Genomic DNA, 23,001 nt, shown 5'->3' with positions numbered 1-23,001 from the left:
GCTTAAGAAAAGAACATGCAATGTGAGGAATTAGCTTGGTAGGCATTCCTATACTCTAGCGTTGTAGAAGAAAATCGACCACTTCCATTCAAGCTCAAAAAAAAATTATCACCCCTAAAAACTTGAAAACCCCGAAGCCTCAAGGTCCCTTGTAGTGGACATTTCACACCAACCTGAAGCCTAAAATTCTCATAGTACGCGTATCTTGTGATATCCCAAAAAGGAAATCTTGCTCCAAAGGATTCATTGTCTTCTCTTTTTGCACGCCTTGTGAAGAGGTGCTCCACAAGAGTGGAGAGTGACTTCAAAAATTATTTTGTAAAACTTTTTGGAGTATTTTTCATTGCACACGAAGACTAGATACTGCCCAAAAAAACGGGTAAGACCTTCTTTGAATTACACATTAAGAGACACCATGGCTAAGGAAATATAACTATTTTTGAATGCCAAGATTTAAATACCTGGAAAATCAAAACAAAGGGGTAATTAATGAAGAAGCAGTTGTGATCCACAACCATTGGGAGAGGGAGAGAGAATTGAGACTAGGTAGTCTCAAGCACAATTCATAGCACGAATGAGCAAGCATTAGGGATTATTCTCACCGTTGTGGGGGACAATTACATCCACTACCTAGATAACTGCACTACTTCCTATGATGCATGGGTCACACTTGAGAGACACTTTGGAGCCATAGCCAAGCACTCCAAAGTTTCTCTCAAAATGCAACTCTATGGTCTCACCATGGAACTAGGAGAAGATCTCCGATATATAAAGACTTTAGGAGGATCTTTTGTTTCTACGTCATCAAGGAACATAATAACAAAGAAGAGGTGCATACACTGCAACCGCACCAACCACAGATCTGCTCGACAAATGTTACAAAATGAACCCTTGTGTGCATTGTTGTAAAAATAATCATGGGTCAATTGGTGTTTGTACAAAGATAAAGGCAAAGTCAACATCACTGAAGAATCTAGTGAAGAAGACAATGGAGCAATATCCTACGTAGATGTAGTCTGAGACACTCACATTATCCTACACCCTAGTTGCTTACAACTCTTAGGGGAGGAATTTTTGCCCTGCACCCTTGTTGTCTACCATTCTCAAGGGGAGGGATTTTTGGCCTACACCCTATTGTCACCACTCTCTAGGGGAGACATTTGTTTGTACACCTATCTAGATGGGAGACTTAGACCCCACTAAAAGGTCTCTTTGACATTTGATGTGCTCAGACACAAAACGAAAGAGTTGGTGCTACACGAGCTCTTTCCCATGTCACAAAGGAACACACAAGGTGCCAAATCCCTGTAGAAAACTTAGGATAAGGGTGATGATAATGGAATTGACGTGTCAAAGGTGGGCTCTCATGAATCCATAGAGTTTGTCACCTCATGGAATCCACCCTAAGCTCATTATAACACAAGCCCCCAAATTGTACAAAACCCTAGAGTCCTCAAGGCATCAAAAGTATCTCAAGGGATTGAGGGAACTAAAAATTACAAATCTAAGATAATTGAAGGAGTTCTCAGTTATGTGTCCGATATATGTAACTTCAACTCACTTTGTGGTGTTTGATAAATTGGACGATGGTCATAATGTTGGTAAGCTAGCTATGGAGGCTAGATTAGCTCTTACCAAGGGTCTACCAGAGAAGTTAAAGAAATTTCCTCGTGCTCTCGAGGAAAATGCAAGATTCTCCTTCAACCAAAATTTGATTGAGAGATCATTGAGCTGTTCCTTTGGAACATCAAACAAGCACCAATGTTCGACACGATACTTGAACAAGATGAAAACATTCTAAAGTGGCTGGGTTCAAAATTGAAGGCCAACGTAAAAACCATGGAAACGCTCAAGACTTTGATGAAGCACTACAAGAAAGGGCTACCTCAAGTTAAAAGATAGCTCTCGAAGAGCCTATCGTTGGAAGGGAGTGCTTTGGCAAGTCCTTAGCTAGGGATCCTTAGCCAGCTCTCTCTAATGAGCTATCAAGAAACTTTCCTCCTATTGATACACCACATGCTACACATCAAGAGGAGCTAAAAAATTATCGTGAGGGCGATACAAATGCTCTATTACACTTCCTAAGTAACCAGGAGAGTATGAAGCTGAATAGAAGATGGTACATGTGCCAACTGCTACAAAAGAGCTGACTATTAAGGAAAAGGACACTAGTGAATTGCATCTTGTAAGTCCCAGTCATGTGTGTTCTTTCTTTGGCATATCCGCTTGTGTAGGGAACTATGAGTTGACATCAGTACAGTGGATGGCTATCGTATGTCCGGAAATGCTAAGGAGAGGCGCACCTTATCGAGGCACGTTCTTGTCCCTTTAAAACCAGGCCGGGGCTCATGGCCACCTCCAGGCCACAGCCCCCTCTTCCTAGCCATTTAATTACACAATGGCTCTCAGCAAGGGGCTCCTCCTAGTGTTCGCCACCCTGCTTGCCCTCTCTCTCACCCAGTCCACTCTGGCCAGCTACTCACCTTACTCTGATGAGGAAGAAGAGCCCAAACACAAGAAGGTGCGCAGCTATGGTGGCAAGAAGTTCTACAAGAAGAAGCACTATTTGGGCTATCACTATGGCAAGCCAGAAGACCATGATGATGATGAGGATGATGATACTCGTTACTACAGCCATGATGATGATCCTAAGAAGCCTGTCTACAAGAAGCCAGTTTACAAGAAGCCTTATGTCAAGGATGTGAAGAAGCCAGTCTACAAGAAGCCTTACAAGAAGTATGATGGCGAGAAGGAGAAGCTGGTGTACAAGAAGCCTTACAAGCCATCTTATCCTGTTAAGAAGCCGGTGTACACGAAGCCTTACAAGCCATCTTATCCTGTTAAGAAGCCTGTCTACAAGCCCAAGCCCAAGTACAAGCTACCAGTTTATGAGAAGCCGGCCTACACCAAGCCTGATTCCGAGCCCGTGTACGACGACACCGAGCCTGAAGTTGTGTATGAGGAGCACAAGCCTTACTACAGGAATCCATACTACAAGAAGCCCGAGCCTGAGGAGGAGAAGGACCCCAAGCCATACTACAAGAAGCCCGAGCCTGAGGAGGAGAAAGAGCCCAAGCCATACTATAAGAAGCCATACTACAAGAAGCCTGAAGAGCAGTATCAGCCAGAGAAGCCCAAGCCTATGTACGGGGAGCCCGAGCCAGAGAAGCCGGCATACAGCCCTGCGAGGCCATCGTCCTCGTCAGAGGGGGAGTGGCTAGAGCCACACAACGCTGCGCGAGCTGAGGTAGGGCTGCCTCCGTTGGTGTGGAGTGATGAGGTGGCGCAATTTGCCGAGAGCTGGGCCAATCAGAGGCGGGCAGCTGGATGCGGCCTGGAGCACTCGGGCGGGTCCTACGGCGAGAACATCTTCTGGGGCAGCGGCGCGGGGGTATGGGCCGGCAGAGTGCGTGGCGTCGTGGGTTCGCGAGAAGGAAAACTACAATTACGGCGACAACTCCTGCTCCAGCGGCGACTGCGGCCACTACACTCAAATCATCTGGGCCAATACTGCCCGCCTCGGCTGTGCCAAGGCCACCTGCGACGACGGCAGTGTCTTCATGACTTGCAACTATGACCCTCCCGGCAACTACATCGGCACCAAGCCCTACTAGCTAACATCCCCCCATGAATGATTTTATAGAATTGGTTCCGCATGCCGTAGGCTACCTACACTTCTCAACCTCTGACATTACCTCCTTACCTCCTCACCTTAATATAAAACCGCTACACTTCTCCACCCATCATCGTGAAGACAACGGCAGTGTTGCAACTATGACCCTCCCCGCAACGGCACCAAGCCCTACTAGCCAACTTATCTAACACACCCCCATAAATGATTTTATAAAATTGGCTACGTATTTCCCAAAGGAGATAGCTTGGTTGGTTGAGCATTCGTCCTAGTCCATGACCCAGGTCATTGGTTTGAATGCGGCCAAGTGACCCTTGTAGCGCTGAGGGACACCTGCCATTTTATCACCACGCACTAAAAAAAAAAAAGAAGGCTCCGCATGCCATAGGCTACCACACTTCTCAACCTCTCGCATTACCTCATAACCTCCCATTAACTCCTCAAACATTGGCTCCCCATGCCATACCTATATCACCACACTTCTCCACCCATCACATTACACATAATTTCCAACCTCTCCCATCACCTCATAACCTCACATTACACATAATTTCTAACCTCTCCTATCCCCTCATAACCTCACATTTCCACCCCTGCCACCCTTTTAGAGCCATTTCCCATGGCACACGTTTTTTGGCTCCTTCACCTACTGACCATTAGCAAATTTCACCATATGCTTAGGCCTCATTTGCTTACAAGATAGTGTCCGAAGGACAACTTTTCTATGCAATTATGTCCCATTGATTAGTGCATAATAATCCCATTACAAACCAATAGTTTCAGACTTCCAACATTCATAATTTATAGGTGATGCCAAGACAAGATAGGTTCTACCTCAACCTTATGGGACAAAAATGCTAGAATTGGTGATTAATAATGATGATATAATTTGATTGTTTAAGATAACTGAGCAATTTATTTCTATTAATTCTTCAATAGTATGCAATCAATAAATTGTCTTTTCCAATCTAGCATATATTTTCCAGAGGATCCTTGTGAATTGCTACAATAGTGAATTGTTGTGAAATTGAATAGTCTCAAATAGCCTTAGATGAATGATTAGTAGTAGGGTCTAGGTCGCCTGCTTGGTTAACTTTGATTGGCCGTTCTCTCTCTACATGTCAACATCAGTGTGAATTGACAGATTTGTCTTCATGTACAAAAATTCTAGATACACGCTACATCCAAAACCTCAGTTTTTTTGAGAGCAATTTTCTTAAATAAAAAAACATCAACTTTATTTCACCGTTATCATGATTCAATAGGGTCTTCTACTAATTGGTAGGGTGGGTTGCTGCTGATGGAAAACCCAAGTTTGTAAGCTCTATGTGATCTAGCCCATATTGTGTGTGTATGTGTGGTGTAAGTGTGTAGAGCATATATTAGTACCTAATTCTACACCCACTGTTGGGCAGTGAAAATATATGCTACCAAGATATTGTGGCATTTGGTCAATAGTATGCATGGAGGCGATGGCTATATTGACTTGTGGATGAGCTCTTTGTGTGGGTGTGTGAGTACTGTATGTATGCATATGTATGTGTGTATGTGTATGTGTATGTGTATGGTACTATGAAGGAGAGAGGAGTATGCACAAAAGATCTCAAACAACCATGGCTGCACTCCAACCCTTCTTAGCTTAAGTATGTTGAAAGACATGCTGGCTTTGCCGTAACACTATGTCAAGATAAGATTGTTTTTCAATGTCCATTATTGAAGAAAGAAGAGTAAGTAAAAGGACATGGAGGGAGGAGGAAGGGGTAGCGCACACTTTCTTTCCAAGGCACATTGATTTACCAAAAAATTAACATTGATTATTATTCCATCGATGAGAAAAAAATATGCAATCTCCTAAAACTTAGGGCACATGGTATCTTGAGGGATTAACTAAAAAGAATTATTCATGGACAAAGGTAGTACTGGAGTGCATGTCTCCTACATGAAAATCGGCTCAAAATACCTATTCCATTTGTTGGTTTGCCAAGCTAGTGCAAACGTTGAAAGTCTTGGCAGTTCATGAAGAGAACATGCATTGCCGGCGGGCTGTGTGCACAAGCCTAGTTGGGAAGGTGCAAAACCTATGGTTGTGAGGGCTCGTGCTGAGAATCACAAAAACTTTGTGAAAAGTAAAAAATCACCAAACCTCTTCCTAAAGATGGTTAAAAGTCTAAGAGCGCTTGTGACAAAATAGTCACAAACTCTCTCTCCTATTGTGCTTTAAATTTGCTTGTTTTGTTGGAGCTATATATGGCTCACTCTACTCAACTTGGTCTCACCTATATATTTGTATCTTGTCCTCAATATGAATCAGTCTTTGGGAGCGTATATGGTGTGTCTCTTGTCTCGTCTCTCTCTCTCTTTCTCTCTACATCTCAACATGGTGTCAGAGCTTACCCAATCTGCATCTGTGTAACCCAAAAGAGAAAGAGATTGCATAGAATTCGATGTGAGTTGTCGTCGATAGACTAAACCAAAATCTGTAGTGCCTTTCAAGTATTTCAATACACGCTTTGTAGCAAACCAATGCTTAAGAGAAGGACATGCAAGATGTTGTCCAAGATAATTAGCAGCAAACAGAATATCAGGACGAGTGTTCATGCCAACAAATTGAAGACATCCAATCAAGTTAGCATAAGGTTGATTTGTGACAAGCTGACCGCCATTGTCAGAAGTGTTCTTCGTAGAGCTCGCAAGACAAGGTATGTATGTGATCCACTAGTGGAAATTGCTTCTTTATAAATGGTTGTCTTGTTTCTTGGACCAGCAAGAAACAACGTTGTGTTGCAGTTTCTACGACTGAGTCAGAATATGTTGCGGCATCACTTGCAGCTCGTGAGTTGATTTGGCTTCGACAAATGCTGGTTGATATTGGTCACTCTCCTCTTTCTAGCACACCCTTCCGGTGTGACAACCAAAGTGCTATTAGTCTTGCAAAAGACTATGTTCAACATAATAAGTCAAAGCACATTGCTGTCCATTATCATTATGTTAGGTATGAAGTACGCAAAGGAACCATTATGGTTGAACACTGTCCAAGTGACCAGATGATTGTAGACATTTTGACCAAAGGCCTCAACGAGTCACGTTCCATCCTCTTGCGCTCGGATCTTGGAGTTGCTTCGGCCTCACTCTTTCTAGATTAGCTTCTTTGCTATTTTAATAGCTTTGTACATATGCATTGTAATCTTTTAGCTAGGTACCATGCTCTATGCACACTCCACATTTTCACATTGTGATCTCTGAGTCACTTGAATATTTGTACATAGATGCATATTTTCACATTGTATAGGGGCTTAGGTTTTTCCCATGAACTCCCCAAGGGTTTTTCCATCCAAAGCTAGAGACCTTTGTTTGAGTGGGGGTGTTGGAGCTATATATGGCTCACTCTACTCAACTTGGTCTCACCTATATATTTGTATCTTGTCCTCAATATGAATCAGTCTTTGGGAGCGTATATGGTGTGTCTCTTGCCTCTCTCTTTCTCTCTACATCTCAACATGTTTTTGGAAGTGAGTTCGTGATGAAAGGATCGCCAATTCACATCCAATTTTACTTAGAAAGGGAAATTAAAACAATAAACTTTCAGCCATGAATCCTCAACTCTCATACAAGCACAAATCCCATTCAAAACCAAAACCTCTTTCATGGAATCATGCAGCCTCACCCCCAATTAGATAGTCGTAACTTCAAATAATTGAAAGGAATACACGAGCTTCCACCTTCACGAATAGCATTTTTTGGATTTGAAGAGATTTGAGAGCTTCTAAATTGAATTGCACACACACTTTTGCTTAAGGGAAACCCTAATTCAGTCCCTCACAAGCTCAGATACAAGATTGCAAAGAGTTGGGACTGCGCTACACATAGATTGAGCAACCATGAAGAGAATTTCACATTAGTGGGTCATTGAAAGTTTTTTCACTTAAAAGAAACCCTCTCTCTCTCTCTTTCCCATGGAAATATGAGATGAGGTGTCAATTTTTGGGCCATCTTTCCACTTTGGACCAGAACTTGGCCATTTTCAGCTCATTTTTGACCCAAAAAGACCTTTTTTTTTTTGAAAAAATCCTAAACAGAGTCAAAAAATCCCTAGATTTTTGAGATCACTCGCATAAGCACAAAATCATAGATATGCATAAGTTTTAATCAATATTCCATTTTGGGTCACTTTCCATGTAATTTTGCAAGATGGCGCCTGTTAGCTGTTATTTTCAACAGTTTTTGTCTGCATCAATCTTTATAGGTGAGATGAGTGTGCCACCATGAAATGCTTGCAATATGTACATCACAAAAGAAAATTAGGCATCTTATCAAGTAGGAAAACATGTCAAGATATAGAGAAGGAGAGACCTTGAGCACTTGCAAGCACACACACACACACACACAAAGATAAAGGCAAAAGACTGTACTTCTTCTTCTTCACTATCTCAAGATAAGAGGTGTACAAAAAATAAGAGAAAATACAACATACAAGGGGAACTAGTACAATGGTCTAATGTAAACCACTAGTAAATGAGGTGACTCAGATAAGTGTGCCATCACTCCAGTAGGTAGACCAACTTTGTGTATTACAACTAGCAAGTTATGCGTCACCCACCAAAGCACGCTAATGATTATGACTATCGGTGGTACTCATCCAAGAGTCGTAGAGAGCTTGAGCACTTGCAAGCACACTCACACACACAAAGATGAAGGCAAAAGACTGTACTTCTTCTTCAACACTAAATCAAAACAAGAGGTCCACAAAACATAAGGGAAAATAAAACATAAAAGGGGAACTATTACAACGAGGCTAATGTAAATTGCTAGTGAGTGAAGTGAGTAGATATGTGTGCCATCACTTTGGTAGGTAGACCAGCTCGGTGTAGTATAATTGTAGTATCATTGGCGAAGATAGGTGGTAGTCATCCAAGAATTGTACATGTTGAACTTGACATCTCAACACTCCCCCTCAAGCTCAATTCCATCTCTTATATTCCAAGCATTGCTCAAAATTGTTGTAGCTTCTCCGCTCCAAGGACCTTTGTGAAGATATCAACAACTTGCACTACAACACGTCACATAAAAATCGGTGCAGATACTGGCGAGACAAGCTTTCTTTTAAAAGCCTGAGATAAATCTTCAAACTTCATATATATTTTCAATAATGCAAAGCATACGTATAATACTTACAAACTCGTGTTGAAGTGTGTTGTAGCCTCCACTCCCAAGATGTGATGCTCCTGCATACTTCAAACGTGCTATGGCTGTATCTCTCTACTGCTGAAATCTGTCTGGATTGTCTTGTGTCTCTTGTGCAATCCCCGCCCACTCCTCTACGTCCAACCATGCCGGCTTTGGACTACCGGCATTGTACCTTCTCTTACCTCTGACCGACGGTGTGAAATTGTGGCCTTCGCCACACCCAAAATCCAGCCATTCAAGGCTTGATCGTACCCCTCCCCCGCCTTTACTCTCTATGAATGGCTTCGACGAGGTAAATCTTTCTTTCATCGTCAAGATTATCCCAAATCTCCATCACAAACTGACCAAAATGAACTCTACAAAACTGTTGAGTCCTCTATCGCATGGCCTTTGCAACCCTATCCGCCACAACAGCCCCATCCCTTCTCTTGTACACCTTGCTAAGATCCATGCTCGTATGATCCCCAAGGTGTACGTGGTGTGTGAATTGATGAACTATCTACTAAAGAGAGTGGGGGACGCTCTCTTGGTGGTGTGGATGCATCGGTAAAATTGCTACCACAGCAACCACCGCCTCCAGAACGACGCCTACCTCGTCTCGAGCATGAACTGCCCATATCTGTGTATGGGGCACACTAGTCCTAGGCGTAGGGGGCACACTCGACTGAGGTGTGGGCTTGGTCAATTTAGGGACCACACTAGTCCTAGGTGTAGGGTCGGTCATAGTAGGTCTAGAGGAACCTATTGCCCAAAGGTTCTGTGCCATCGTGATCTGCTCTGGTGTGAACTGTGTCAAAAAAGAGACCCATCTGCTCGGGTGACATGCCGGCCAAAGTGATTGGAAAACTGAAACTAGGAGAGTATAGCTCATCATCATCGGCCATGGCTATAGATACACAAGTAACACCCACAAAATATGTTAGTTTACAGAAGAAACCCTTAATCAATACACATAACAATTAAACAAATCACCAACACAAATGTATGAATCTAAAGTGTATTGTAGACTAATAAAAGAGTTTTAAAAAAGAGTTCATAGGAAAAATCATTAGTTAATCTCTCATCTTCTATGAGATCTGATGCACCAAAGATGTCTATCTCAATCTATACTTCTGCATCTTCATCATCAAACCCTACTTCTTCGTTGCTCTCTGCATCAGCTTCAGTATTTGACACTTCATCTCTAGGTTCAGACATATGCTCACCACTAATCTCCAGCTCAAAATCCAAACTTATATCATCTGTCGTTCACCCTCCACTTTGTTCATGAATCACATCTTCGACCTCAACGTCCAATCCTTCACACACTTGCTTGCTCCATGGAGCAACTTGAACAACATAGAGCCAGTGCGGTTAGATAGATCATCTGCATCATTTTCTCTCCACAGTGGATCTAGTGTGAATACAACTTGTTCACAATGCTTCGGAAGTACGAATGTATCCCGCGCATTTATCCACACCCGCCTAGAGTTCACTTGAATCAATCTACTCTTGTCTTTGCGCACAATTGCATTAGGGCCGCTGGTAATAACTTTGAACCACTTGACATCAAAGATAAAAATATATCAAACTTTCTAAAGATGATCTTCAAGATGTCTTGGATGTAGCCAACGTATTCAAGTTGTCCAGTTTCTGTGTTCTCATCCGTGGCACTAATCCTACTTTCTTGGACAAAGCTTGCCCTAACACCACTGTCAAAAGTGACCCTTTGTTCGTCGATCCATTGCACTCTGAAGTGTTTCCCATGTGACTACAAAGCTCCATATTTGTGACACTGCAGCCACAAAACTGAAATAAACTTAAAGTTATTAAAGTAATGTTATGATGTGGAGCTCAAAAAGGAAGTTGTGAAAATATACATGCCAATCGAAACCCCTTGACATCTCCTATTCCTCTTCAAAAATCAACACTCCATTCCTCTTTGCCTCTGAGATTGTCGCATCTAACCACCACCTTGCTACATCGATGCTATCTTCTCTTATCTCTTTTGAACTAATCTAGCGTACCAATCACTGATTTTGTAGATTTTTCTTCTAATGTCCTCTGTCAAAAAATCCTTTATGGCAAGTGGTAAGATAAATTGTAAAAAATTGTGCCAATCATGGGACTTAAGACCACTTAGATTGTCATCTCTTGTAAAAGCCATTTTCAAACATCGCATGCACCCAGTGGGAGTCTTGAATGAAGATATAGACTTCTTCACTTGTTGCTCTTGTGTACAAATCAAAACCCATGGTCCTTTTGGTATAGAAAACTTTCCATTGGGTTTAAGTCAAGGCCACATCTCTGGCATTCAACCCATAGCCTGTAGGTCATCTCTTTGGGCCTTTCTCTCCCTTTCTTCAGTGATAGTTTTCCATATGATCTCCCCCACATTCTTGAAGATGTGGATTGGGTAGAGCAAATTATCAACCAGTAGGTCACTCCAGTACGAGAGTTTATGGAAAATAGAAAATCTTTTCATTCCAAGTGGCATCCAATCTCCCATGCTCCTCGTAAACTGTCTTGCTCAAATGTTCAAAGCGACGGAAGCCAAGTCAAGGACCACATTTTTGACATGCATGCTTGCCCAAGTAACTCAAGCGTGAAACATCACAAAATTAAAATATAAAAACGTTGGCATAGCCATGAATAACATGTGTGTGAGGGTTTCAAAGGCACTTACCTGAGCACTTACCAAAGCCTCGCCAATCATGCATGGTCCACATGAGAATACCTTGCACATGTACATTTCATCGTCCGATTGGTTGGGACATATTAACCACATCGATTCCTGTCCACAAGATTTGGATCTCTTCTATAAGTGGTGCAAGATAGACATCCATGTTCTTTGCTTTGTACTTTCCTAGGACGATTAGTGACAACAACACATGGCCCTTCTTGATAGCTAGCCATGGTGGAAGATTATCATTAAACAGACAACAGAAGTAGTCCACGTGCTCCATAATGAACTCCATAATCCGAATGGGTTTACTCAGTCCATTGCCAGACCAAAGCGGATACATTGAGGCTCGTTCTTAAATGTAGGCCAACTTTTCTCTATGTGCTTCCATGCACGAGAGTTAGTAGATACCCACATCAGATCATGTGTCAATCTAGAATTTGAATGCCATGTCATCAAAGCGGCTATGGACTTGCACTTGAACATGCTCTTTATTCTTGGAATGATAGGAAAGTGTCGAAGGACCTTTGTAGGAATAAATTCTCCTTGGTGTCCTCTCTATACCTGTTTGATATCCACAATTGTGCACAATTCCAAATTTGCATACTCATTGCAAAAAAGTATACAATCATTAGGACATGCATGTATTTTGTGATGATCTAGGCCCAAATTAGTAAAAAGCTTTTTAGCGGGGCTGGACGGATAGGGGACATGTGATTCCCTTCTAGCAAGATTTTCTCATTGAGCAACTTGTCGTTACATGAACAAGTCAGTCCCTTGATCACATTATTGAATTGTAATTTGCACTTTATCATGCTTAGGATACAATGTATTTACCTAAAAAGATCTGTGACTGAGGCGTCAGACCACCCATGAGCAGACTGCAAATTAAGCATTGCCAATGCAACATGGAGAACTGCGATTTTTGCACCATTGTATAGCGGCATGCGTGCAAGAGTTTGCATCATCTCGCCCTCTTTATCATTGCTACATGTCGTCGATATGAAAGGGATTTGGTTCGTAGTATTGCATTGAATGTTGTCGTCTTATATGTTTTCAATGATGGAATCCATGTCAAAGAACGCATCGAACATGTGCTCCATCTCTACTCCTTGAAATGCCACGTCAGATATTGGTTGGGAGGACTTAGTCGATGGCTGTTCGTTTGAAAATCGTCTTCTCTGGGATGAAGTTGGAGCAATATCTACTTTCGGATTTTGGAGCAATATCTACTTTGGGAGTTTGATCTATTGTCTTTGGACCATGAGATCAATAACGCAGGTCTTGTAGTTGCTCTATCGAAAAGAGACCGTGATTGCATATGTGCTGGTTGCATATTTTTTGTTTTCAAAAGATCTAATGCTTGCAATGCGCACAAGGACAAACCATCCTATCGTCCATACTTTATCTACCAATGATGCAACAAATAATTAAAATACTCTAGTTGTTATAACTACATACTACTAACTACATGACAATACATGACAACCTCACATTCTCTAGCCACGCCCAATCCCCGCACACCTCAGTCTGAGCTGCACGAAGATTAGAACCACATGGTAATAATCTCGTCTTTATTGGTTAATTACTATACATTAAGGTTGTTGACGTTTGTGTGCACTTTTGAAGTTCGATTGCATTATTTTACTTTTTTTAATCAATTTCCTTTTGCATTTTGAAGTACAGAAGGTGCTTTTGAAATTCGATTGCATTTTTTCAACTATTTGCCGCTAGCTGTAACAACCACACATTCTCTATCCATGCCCGATCCTTGCACACCTCGGTCTAGAGGTAGAGGGAGGTTAGGACCACATGGTCAATGACTATATATTAGTGTTTTTGAAGTGTTTGTGCGCTTTTGAAGTCCAATTACGCCATTGCTTTTCAAACCTATAACCTAAACCTAACCTATAACCTATAACCTAACTTAACCTAGCCTAGCCTAACATAACCTATAACCTATAACCTAAACCTAACCTATAACCCATAACCTAACATAGCCTAGCCTAACCTAACATAACCTATTAAAATTTTGAGCACTCACATGCAGCCTATTTGAGCAATAAAGGGTCTTGTAAACATCCTTGAACCCGCAAAAATGCACACACACACTATGTTAAACCCTCAACCCTACCTACAAGCAAACTTGAAAAGAATCTTACCTTGGTGCTAGAGAGTAGTCCACAAGCAAGATTTTCACCTCGGGCAAGTTGTAAGGCACCAGATCTGCAGTAGGTGAGGAGGAGGAGGGCAAGATAAGAGGCACAAAAACTAGGGAAATGCGTAGGGAAAGACCCACGGGTTTGTTTTTGTAGGGTCCATCGGTACAGGCATCGATCGAGGCGTTGGAAAACTCATCTATACAGGCATCAAAAGAGACATCGGTATATGTGCGGAAAGAGACATCGATATCTGCGTCAAAAATTCAAAAATGAAAATTTTAAAAGAATTCATCTCCCTCCATACTTACCTACACATATATCAACTCCGGCCATTAACACCGGTAATTTGGCACCGGAATTTAAGCGACCTCTTGTACTGTTGCTCATTCGTGTGGTCACCATGTACTCAAGGTTGATGTTTCCTGCCAAGACCTTGTCTTTGGTGAAGTTGTATTGTAGCTCAATGTGCTTTGTATGCTATTGAGGTTGTCACAATAGATGACAACCGACCTTTGCACCAAAGTCATGAAGTAGCAATCCCAATTAGCATGCTACCTCACATGCCACCACTGCAGCACCCCTGTACTCTCCCTATACTCTGCCTATGTACTCAAGAGAGCAACCGTAGGTTTCTTCTTGCTGCTCCATGTGATAGGAGCACTCCCAAGTGAAAACATGGAGCCACTGGTAGACCTGCAATCATATGTACTACCATACCACTTCGCATCTGTGTAGCCATAAAGCTGTAACTCCACATCATTCCTATAAAACAACGCATAATCCAAAGTAGCACTCACATAGCACAAAGTGCACCGCATCCAGGTGTGATTTCCTGGGAGACTGCATAAACTGAGTCACCAATCCAACTATGTAGCTTAAGTCTAGACACGAGCTAATCAAGTAGATCAAGATGCCCACAATCTTCATGTACATGGTAGCATTCTCAAGCACTTGACCTGCATCCTTTCCCAACTTCAAATTCTAATCTAAGGGCATTGCAATTAGCTTAAAATGAGACATACCATACTTTCTCAACATGTCCAAATCATATTTCCTTTGTGATAGCAATACACCCTCTTTGTGAGAATTCATTCGATGCCCAAGAAATATCTCAAGTCGAGTCCCAAGTCTTTCATCTCAAACTTCTGTATAAGTAGAGCCTGTACACTACATTATCACATCCAACAATCAAATCATTCACATAGATGCATATCACCATAATTTGTGCCGCATTATTTTGCATATACAATGAATGATTTTCATAAGAAATTTCAAAGCTCAATGAAATGATGAACGCCAGAATCCTCTCATACAAAGCTCTAGGTGCTTGCTTCAGCCCATACATTGATTTCTTTTACCTGCAATAGAAGGTCACATAGCCTCATATTTCCATAAATTTGTGGCTGCTGCATATACATAACTTCCTTGAAGTTTCCATTCAGAATGCATTCTTTACATCCATTTGCTTCAACACCCATTTTAACGTGGAAACCACTGCAGTAAACACACGAATGGTAGCCATCTTGGCTACAAGGATGAATGTCTCCTCATAATCAATCCCATAATTAAGCTTGTGCATAACTCTTGGATACAAGCCTTGCCTTGTGTCTTCTCACATTGCCATCAAAATTATGCTTCCTTTTGTAAACCCACTCACAACCAATTTCCTTTTACATGTTGGTAATGGCACCAATTCTCATATTCCATTTTCATCAAGTGCAACCATCTCTTCATCAATAGCTTGCGGCCGTTTTTCATCATTAATGGCATCCTGAAAACATGTGGGTTCTACCTCAACACACACATACCCTCTCTAGGCTTACCCAAGAGGGAATAAAGGACACATGTCAAGCCCCTATACATGTTGCCCCCAATTAAGTCTAAATCCTATTGGATGGCCTATAGGAAGGACCGATGAGAATTCAAAAAATTAAGCTTAATATAAACATTTTAGAAAAGCCTATTAAAAGGACCAAAAGAATTTAGACCCAATGAATTCCTATTGGATAGTCTCTCAAGGGGTCCAATGCGAATTAAGCAGACCATGTTGACTAAGAGATCCAATAAGATTTTAGCTTCAATTAATTAATGAATTGAGCTCTCTCTCAATGGGGGAAAGAAGGAAACCTATCACAATGCTACATCCCTTGCATGTTATGTTTCATACCATTGATTGGCTAGGCCCTAGCATGCCACTATAAGAGGAGAAATTGAGAACCGCCTTTATTATCGCGGATTAACAAATGAAAATCACTACAAGAGGTACTTCACATTAGTGACGCTCGCAGTTTGACGTTTAAAAGTGAAAATTCACGGCATCTCTAGTTTATTTATAACATAGCAACGCCCATAGCGACGCGGACAAGGGTAAAAAATAAACCGAGCGCGCCCAAAAACTTAGATCTGAGATCTAAGTTTTTGGCGCTCAAGCAAGCAAAGAGGTAACCCACGCTCTCCCTCCCTCTCTCTCTTTCTTCTCCACACACACACATACACGAGGAGAGGAAGGAGAGCCAGGTATGCTCCTTCCCTCTCCTCTCTCTCATGTTCCCTTCCCCTCTTTCTGTCTCTCTCTCCCTCTCTCTCTCTCTCATACACACACACACACAGTGTTTTTGAGAGAGAGAGAGAGAGAGAGAGAGAGAGAGAGAGATCACATGCATAAACAAAAAACACACACACACACATGCATAAACAAATAATGCATACAAACACACATTGAGAGAGAGAGAGAGAGAGAGAGAGAGAGAGAGAGAGAGAGAGAGAGAGAGAACAGAGAAGAAGAAGAAGAGAGTTTTAATGTCGTAGGAACCTATCCCAAGAGACCTTAAAGATCTAGCCGACGAGGAGTTGAACTCAAGACCTGTTATTCAAGAGGGAAATGGCATAACCAATCTACCACACTTGGGTGATAAAAAGGCTATAAGAGTTATAACATCGTACGAAACTATCCCAAGAGACCTTGAAGATCTAGCCGACGAGGAGTTGAACTCAAGACCTGTTATTCAAGAGGGAAATGACATAACCAATCTACCACACTTGGATGATAGAAAGGTTATACCATTTTCCTCTTTTTATTGGCACACACACACACACACACACACACCCGAGAAGAAGAGAGTTTTAACGTCGTAGGAAATTATTCCAAGAGACCTTAAAGATCTAGCCGATGAGGAGTTGAACTCAAGACCTGTTATTCAAGAGGGAAATGGCAGAACCAATCTACCACACTTGGGTGATAGAAATGTTATACCATTCTCCTATTTTTATTGGCACACCACACACACACACACACACACACACACACCTGAGAAAAAGAGAGTTTTAACGTCATACGAAACTATCCCAAGAGACCTTAACGATCTAGCCGACAAGGAGTTGAACTCAAGACCTGTTGAACAAAGAGAAAGAGAGAGAGAATAAAAAACCAAAGAGAGAGAGAGAGAGAGAGAGAGAGAGAGAGAGAGAGAGAGAGAGAGGGAGAAGACGATAGAGAGAGGTAAGGGAGAAAACAAAGAGAGAAAGAGATTATGTTTGATTAGATTTAGGTTTATTTACGTTAGATTTAGATTTATGTTAGATTAGATTAGATTTAGGTTTATTTTGAGTTTAAGATTAAATTAGATCTAGACTGCATAAACTGACTCACCAATCCAACTATAGCTTAAGTCTAGACACGAGCTAGTCAAGTAGATAAAGCTGCCCACAATCTTCATGTACATGGTAGCATTCTCAAGCACTTGACCTGCATCCTTTCCCAACTTCAAATTCTAATCTAAGGACATTGCAATTAGCTTACAATCAAACATACCATACTTTCTCAACTTGTCCAAATCATATTTCCTTTGTGATAGCGATACACCCTCTTTGTGAGAATACATTCAATGCCCAAGAAATATCTCAAGTCGAGTCCCAAGTCTTTCATCTCAAACTTCTGCATAAGTAGAGCCTGTACACTCTCTACTTAAACCACTTTATCACATCCAACAATCAAATCATTCACATAGATGTAGATCACCATAATTTGTGCCTCATTATTTTACATATACAATGAATGATTTTCATAAGAAATTTCAAAGCCCAATGAAATGATGAACGCCAGAATCCTCTCATACAAAGCTCTAGGTGCTTGCTTCAGCCCATACAATGATTTCTTTTACCTGCAATAGAAGGTCACATAGCCTCATATTTCCATAAATTTGTGGCTGCTGCATATACATAACTTCCTTGAAGTTTCCATTTAGAATTCATTCTTTACATCCATTTGCTTCAACACCCATTTTAACATGGAAACCACTGCAGTAAACACATGAATGGTAGCCATCTTGGCTACAAGGATGAATGTCTCCTCATAATCAATCCCATAATCTTGTGCATAACCCTTGGATACAAGCCTTGCCTTGTGTCTGCTCACATTGCCATCAAAATTATGCTTCCTTTTGTAAACCCACTCACAACCAATTTCCTTTTACATGTTGGTAATGGCACCAATTCTCATATTCCATTTTCATCAAGTGCAATCATCTCTTCATCCATAGCTTGCGACCGTTTTTCATCATTGATGGAATCCTCAAAACATGTGGGTTCTACCTCAACACACACATACCCTCTCTAGGCTTACCCAAGAGGGATAAAGGACACATGTCAAGCCCCTATACATGTTGCCCCCAATTAAGTGTAAATCCTATTGGATGGCCTATAGAAAGGACCGATGAGAATTCAAAAAATTAAGCTTAATATAAACATTTTAGAAAAGCCTATTAAAAGGACCAATAAAAATTTAGACCCAATGAATTCCTATTGGATAGTCTCTCAAGGGGTCCAATGCGAATTAAGCAGACCATGTACAAGCTTAATTCCTATTGGCTAGTTGACTGAGAGAGCCAATAAGATTTTAGCTTCAATTAATTAATGAATTGAGCTCTCTCTCAATGGGGGAAAGAAGTAAACCTATCACAATGCTACATCCCTTGCATGTTATGTTTTATACCATTGATTGGCTAGGCCCTAGCATGCCACTATAAGAGGAGAAATTGAGAACCGCCTTTATTATTGCGGATTAACAAATGAAAATCACTACAAGAGGTACTTCACATTAGTGACGCTCGCAGTGCGATGCTTAAAAGTGAAAATTCACGGCATCTCTAGTTTATTTATAACATAGCAACGCCCATAGCGACGCCGACAAGGGTAAAAAATAAACCGAGAGCGTCCGAAAACTCAGATCTCAGATCTGAGTTTTTGGCGCTCAAGCAAGCAAAGAGGTAACCCGCGCTCTCCCTCTCTCTCTCTTTCTTCTCCACACACATACACACACATTGTTTTTGAGAGAGAGAGAGAGAGAGAGAGAGAGAGAGAGAAGAGAGAGAGAGAGAGAGAGAGAGAGAGAGAGAGCACATGCATAAACAAAACACACGCACACCTGCATAAACAAAGAATGCATACAAACACACATTGAGAGAGAGAGAGAGAGAGAGAGAGAGAGAGAGAAAACAGAGAAGAAGAAGAGAGTTTTAATATCGTAGGAACCTATCCCAAGAGACCTTAAAGATCTAGCCGACGAGGAGTTGAACTCAAGACTTGTTATTCAAGAGGAAATGGCATAACCAATCTACCACACTTGGGTGATAGAAAGCTTATAAGAGTGTTAACATCATAGGAAAATATCCCAAGAGACCTTGAAGATCTAGCCGACGAGGAGTTGAACTCAAGACCTGTTATTCAAGAGGAAAATGGCATAACCAATCTACCACACTTGGGTGATAGAAAGGTTATACCATTTTCCTCTTTTTATTGGCACACACACACACACACACACCCACACACACACACACACCAAGAAGAAGAGAGTTTTAACGTCGTAGGAAATTATTCCAAGAGACCTTAAAGATCTAGCCGATGAGGAGTTGAACTCAAGACCTGTTATTCAAGAGGGAAATGGCAGAACCAATCTACAACACTTGGGTGATAGAAAGGTTATACCATTTTCCTATTTTTATTGGCACACACACACACACACACACACCCACACACACACACACACACACACCTGAGAAGAAGAGAGTTTTAACGTCGTACGAAACTATCCCAAGAGACCTTAACGATCTAGCCGACAAGGAGTTGAACTCAAGACCTGTTGAACAAAGAGAAAGAGAGAGAATAAAAAACCAAAGAGAGAGAGAGAGAGAGAGGGGGGGGGGGGGGGGGGGGGGGGGGGGAGAAGACGAAAGAGAGAGGTAAGGGAGAAAACAAAAAGCAAAAGAGATTATGTTAAAATTTAACTTAGATTAGGTTAGATTACATATAGATTTATGTTTATGTTGAGTTTAAGATTAGGTTAGATTTAGATTTACGTTAGATTACATTTAGGTTTATTTAGGTTAGATTAAATTAGATTTAGGTTTATTTTGAGTTAGATTTACGTTAGATTAGATTTAGGTTTATTTACGTTAGATTTAGATTTATGTAAGATTAGATTAGATTTAGGTTTATTTTGAGTTTAAGATTAAATTAGATCTAGATTTATGTTCGATGGACTAGCTTTTTTTAGATTTAGGTTAGATTTTAGTGCATGTCAATGAAGGTGCGCTCATGATGTTAAGCATTGTATGAAAAACACTTGCTTATATGAAAAACACTGAAAAAGGCTCCGTTTTCCTACACGAGAAAATTTCCTGCGCTCACAACCTCGACAGTCCATGCGGACCAGCAATTCCACCTGCATGTTCGACTGCTGCTGCCATATAATAAGCCATCATGATCAGCCAATGGAAGAGAAAATTGAGCCTACACAGAAATTAGTGATGCAAGATGACAATTCCAAGGGTCACACACACACACACACACACACACACACACACTACACACAACCCGTCAAATCTAGAGTAAGAATTAAGTGCTTTGAGCAGGCATCAGCTACATTGAAAGAATGGCGTACCTGCATGCTACAGACAAACATCTACTGTGAAAAGATGTTAAGATGCTGTGAAATGCTACAGCTAGAGAAGAGGAAAAGGGGTTTTGTCCACTACATGCACTATCATGTAGACGTGGGTGTGTAGATTTCTTAAACCCACAAATATAGGCATTGACCAATAAAGACGAGATTATAACCCGATGGTTCTGATCTCCGTGCGGGGATTGGACATGACTAGAGAATGTGAGGTAGTTTACAGTGTGAACAAAGAGAGAGACAGAGAGAGAGAGAGATAGAGAGAGATAAAAGACGGAGGATGCCAATAGAAGATAAAATTTATATCCAAGTTATAAGGTTTTCACCCTCATTATGAGTAGTGATGAGGATGTGGGGCCGTCCAACCGAAACACCTATCTCTCAACGAGGATCTTATGTCCTTGTAATCAATGCAAGCATGCTGTGCGACGGACAAGACGTGTTTCTTTGCAGCACGTTTGCGAATTTGGTGAGTTTGATCCATCTATTATAGATCGATTTTTTACCAATTATATCGAACTCTGACGCTGGCCAACATGCAGCAATCTTGCAACCCAATAGACGTGTTCGCAAGCGCTTTGATCAAGCAGCATATGTGAGGCGACAAGATATAGCCTCTAACAGCACGGGGGATGATAATGCAGACCGCATTCCCAACAAGGCAATGTTTGAGCCCGAGGTCGATGAAATGATGGAGATGATCATGGATTCAAAAAGGCTTATCTATGATTATATGAAAAGTGAAGCCGATACGCCATTGTATGATGGAGCATGTGTGTTTAGATTGAAGGCGCTCCTGGTTCTTCTCAACATGCAGACAAAGTTTGGATGGAGTGACAGTAGCTTCATAGCGCTTTTCAGGCGATCTATTACAATGTGTTTACTTTAATAAAAAACTCTAGATGTATAATGATCTGATAGATTTTTACACAATTGTACTACATTTTTTTCGCTGTGTAGATCGCTCAAAGAGAACATACTGCCAGCTGATAATGTGATGCCAGATTCCAAAGAGGAAGTAAGAAAGATCTTGTGAAACTTGGGGCTGGATTACAATTCGACCCACGCTTGTCTTAACGACTGCATTCTTTTCAGAGGGGAATACTTAGACATGGAGAAGTGTCCGAAATGTGATTCCGAGAGATATCGAGTAGATCTCCACTTAAAAAAAAATCACAAAAGGTTTTGCAACATTTTCCTCTGCTTCCTCGCATCAAGAATTTCTTCGAATGTAAGTCCATGGCCACCCTAGCATCATGGTATGAGGAGAATAAATCTTCGGATGGTGTGCTACGGATTCCTACAGATTGCACAGACTGGAAACATATAGATGAAACATGGTCGGATTTTGCCAGGGAAGCTCAAAATTTGCACCTAGGCCTGGCTATGGATGGTGTAAATCCGTTTGGTCAAAGATCAACATCTTACAGTGTATGGCCCATTTTCATCGTCAACTACAACATTCCCCCGTGGTTGACTACGAATAAGGGGCACCCTAGCATCATGGTATGAGGAGAATAAATCTTCGGATGGTGTGCTACGGATTCCTACAGATTGCACAGACTGGAAACATATAGATGAAACATGGTCGGATTTTGCCAGGGAAGCTCAAAATTTGCACCTAGGCCTGGCTATGGATGGTGTAAATCCGTTTGGTCAAAGATCAACATCTTACAGTGTATGGCCCATTTTCATCGTCAACTACAACATTCCCCTGTGGTTGACTACGAAGAAGGGGCACCCTAGCATCATGGTATGAGGAGAATAAATCTTTGGATGGTGTGCTACGGATTCCTATAGATTGCACAGCCTGGAAACATATAGATGAAACATGGTCGGATTTTGCTAGGGAAGCTCAAAATTTGCACCTAGGCCTGGCTATGGATGGCATAAATCCGTTTGGTCAAAGATCAATATCTTACTGTGTATGGCCCATTTTCATTGTCAACTACAACATTCCCCTGTGGTTGACTACGAAGAAGGGGCACCTATGGCTAAGCTTGATTGTGCCGAGGCAGTATAAAGTGGAGAATATGGATGTGTATCTTTGTCCACTATTGGAAGATCTACAACAATTGTGGATTGACATAGAAGTGGTGGATATGAGTCGCCACACATGTCAACGGAATGCTTTGATCAGAGGCATTATAATGTAGACCATGCATGACTCCCTAAAGCTCCATGGATTTTCACGGGAGCCCAAGAACGCAAATTAAAAGAGACCATTCGATCTATGCGGACCCCCACTGGCGTAATGCACTCGCTCCAAACGTGTTTTACTAAAGAAGGAAAGCTTACCTGTTTGAAGTCACATGACTGGAATAAAATGTGTCAGGTATGTTCATAGTGGGAATTGTGTAACAAATTCGTGTGTGGACTTTAATGTCATTGCTGCACATGTTTTCCAGTT

The 23,001-nt window shown here is 41.4% G+C and overlaps 1 pseudogene; it reads left to right on the top strand.

Moving 5' to 3' along the window:
- Nucleotides 1-2,365: 2,365 nt before the first annotated feature.
- LOC147417353 (uncharacterized) lies at nucleotides 2,366-4,259 on the top strand (annotated as a pseudogene).
- Nucleotides 4,260-23,001: the final 18,742 nt, after the last annotated feature.

The sequence above is a fragment of the Adiantum capillus-veneris genome, unplaced genomic scaffold, assembly GCF_014529385.1.
Source record: "Adiantum capillus-veneris isolate H3 unplaced genomic scaffold, ASM1452938v2 Hic_scaffold_269, whole genome shotgun sequence".
NCBI classification, from domain to species: Eukaryota; Viridiplantae; Streptophyta; class Polypodiopsida; order Polypodiales; family Pteridaceae; genus Adiantum; species Adiantum capillus-veneris.
Note: the sequence above shows the minus strand (reverse complement) of the source record. Positions and strands in the feature narration are given on the sequence as shown.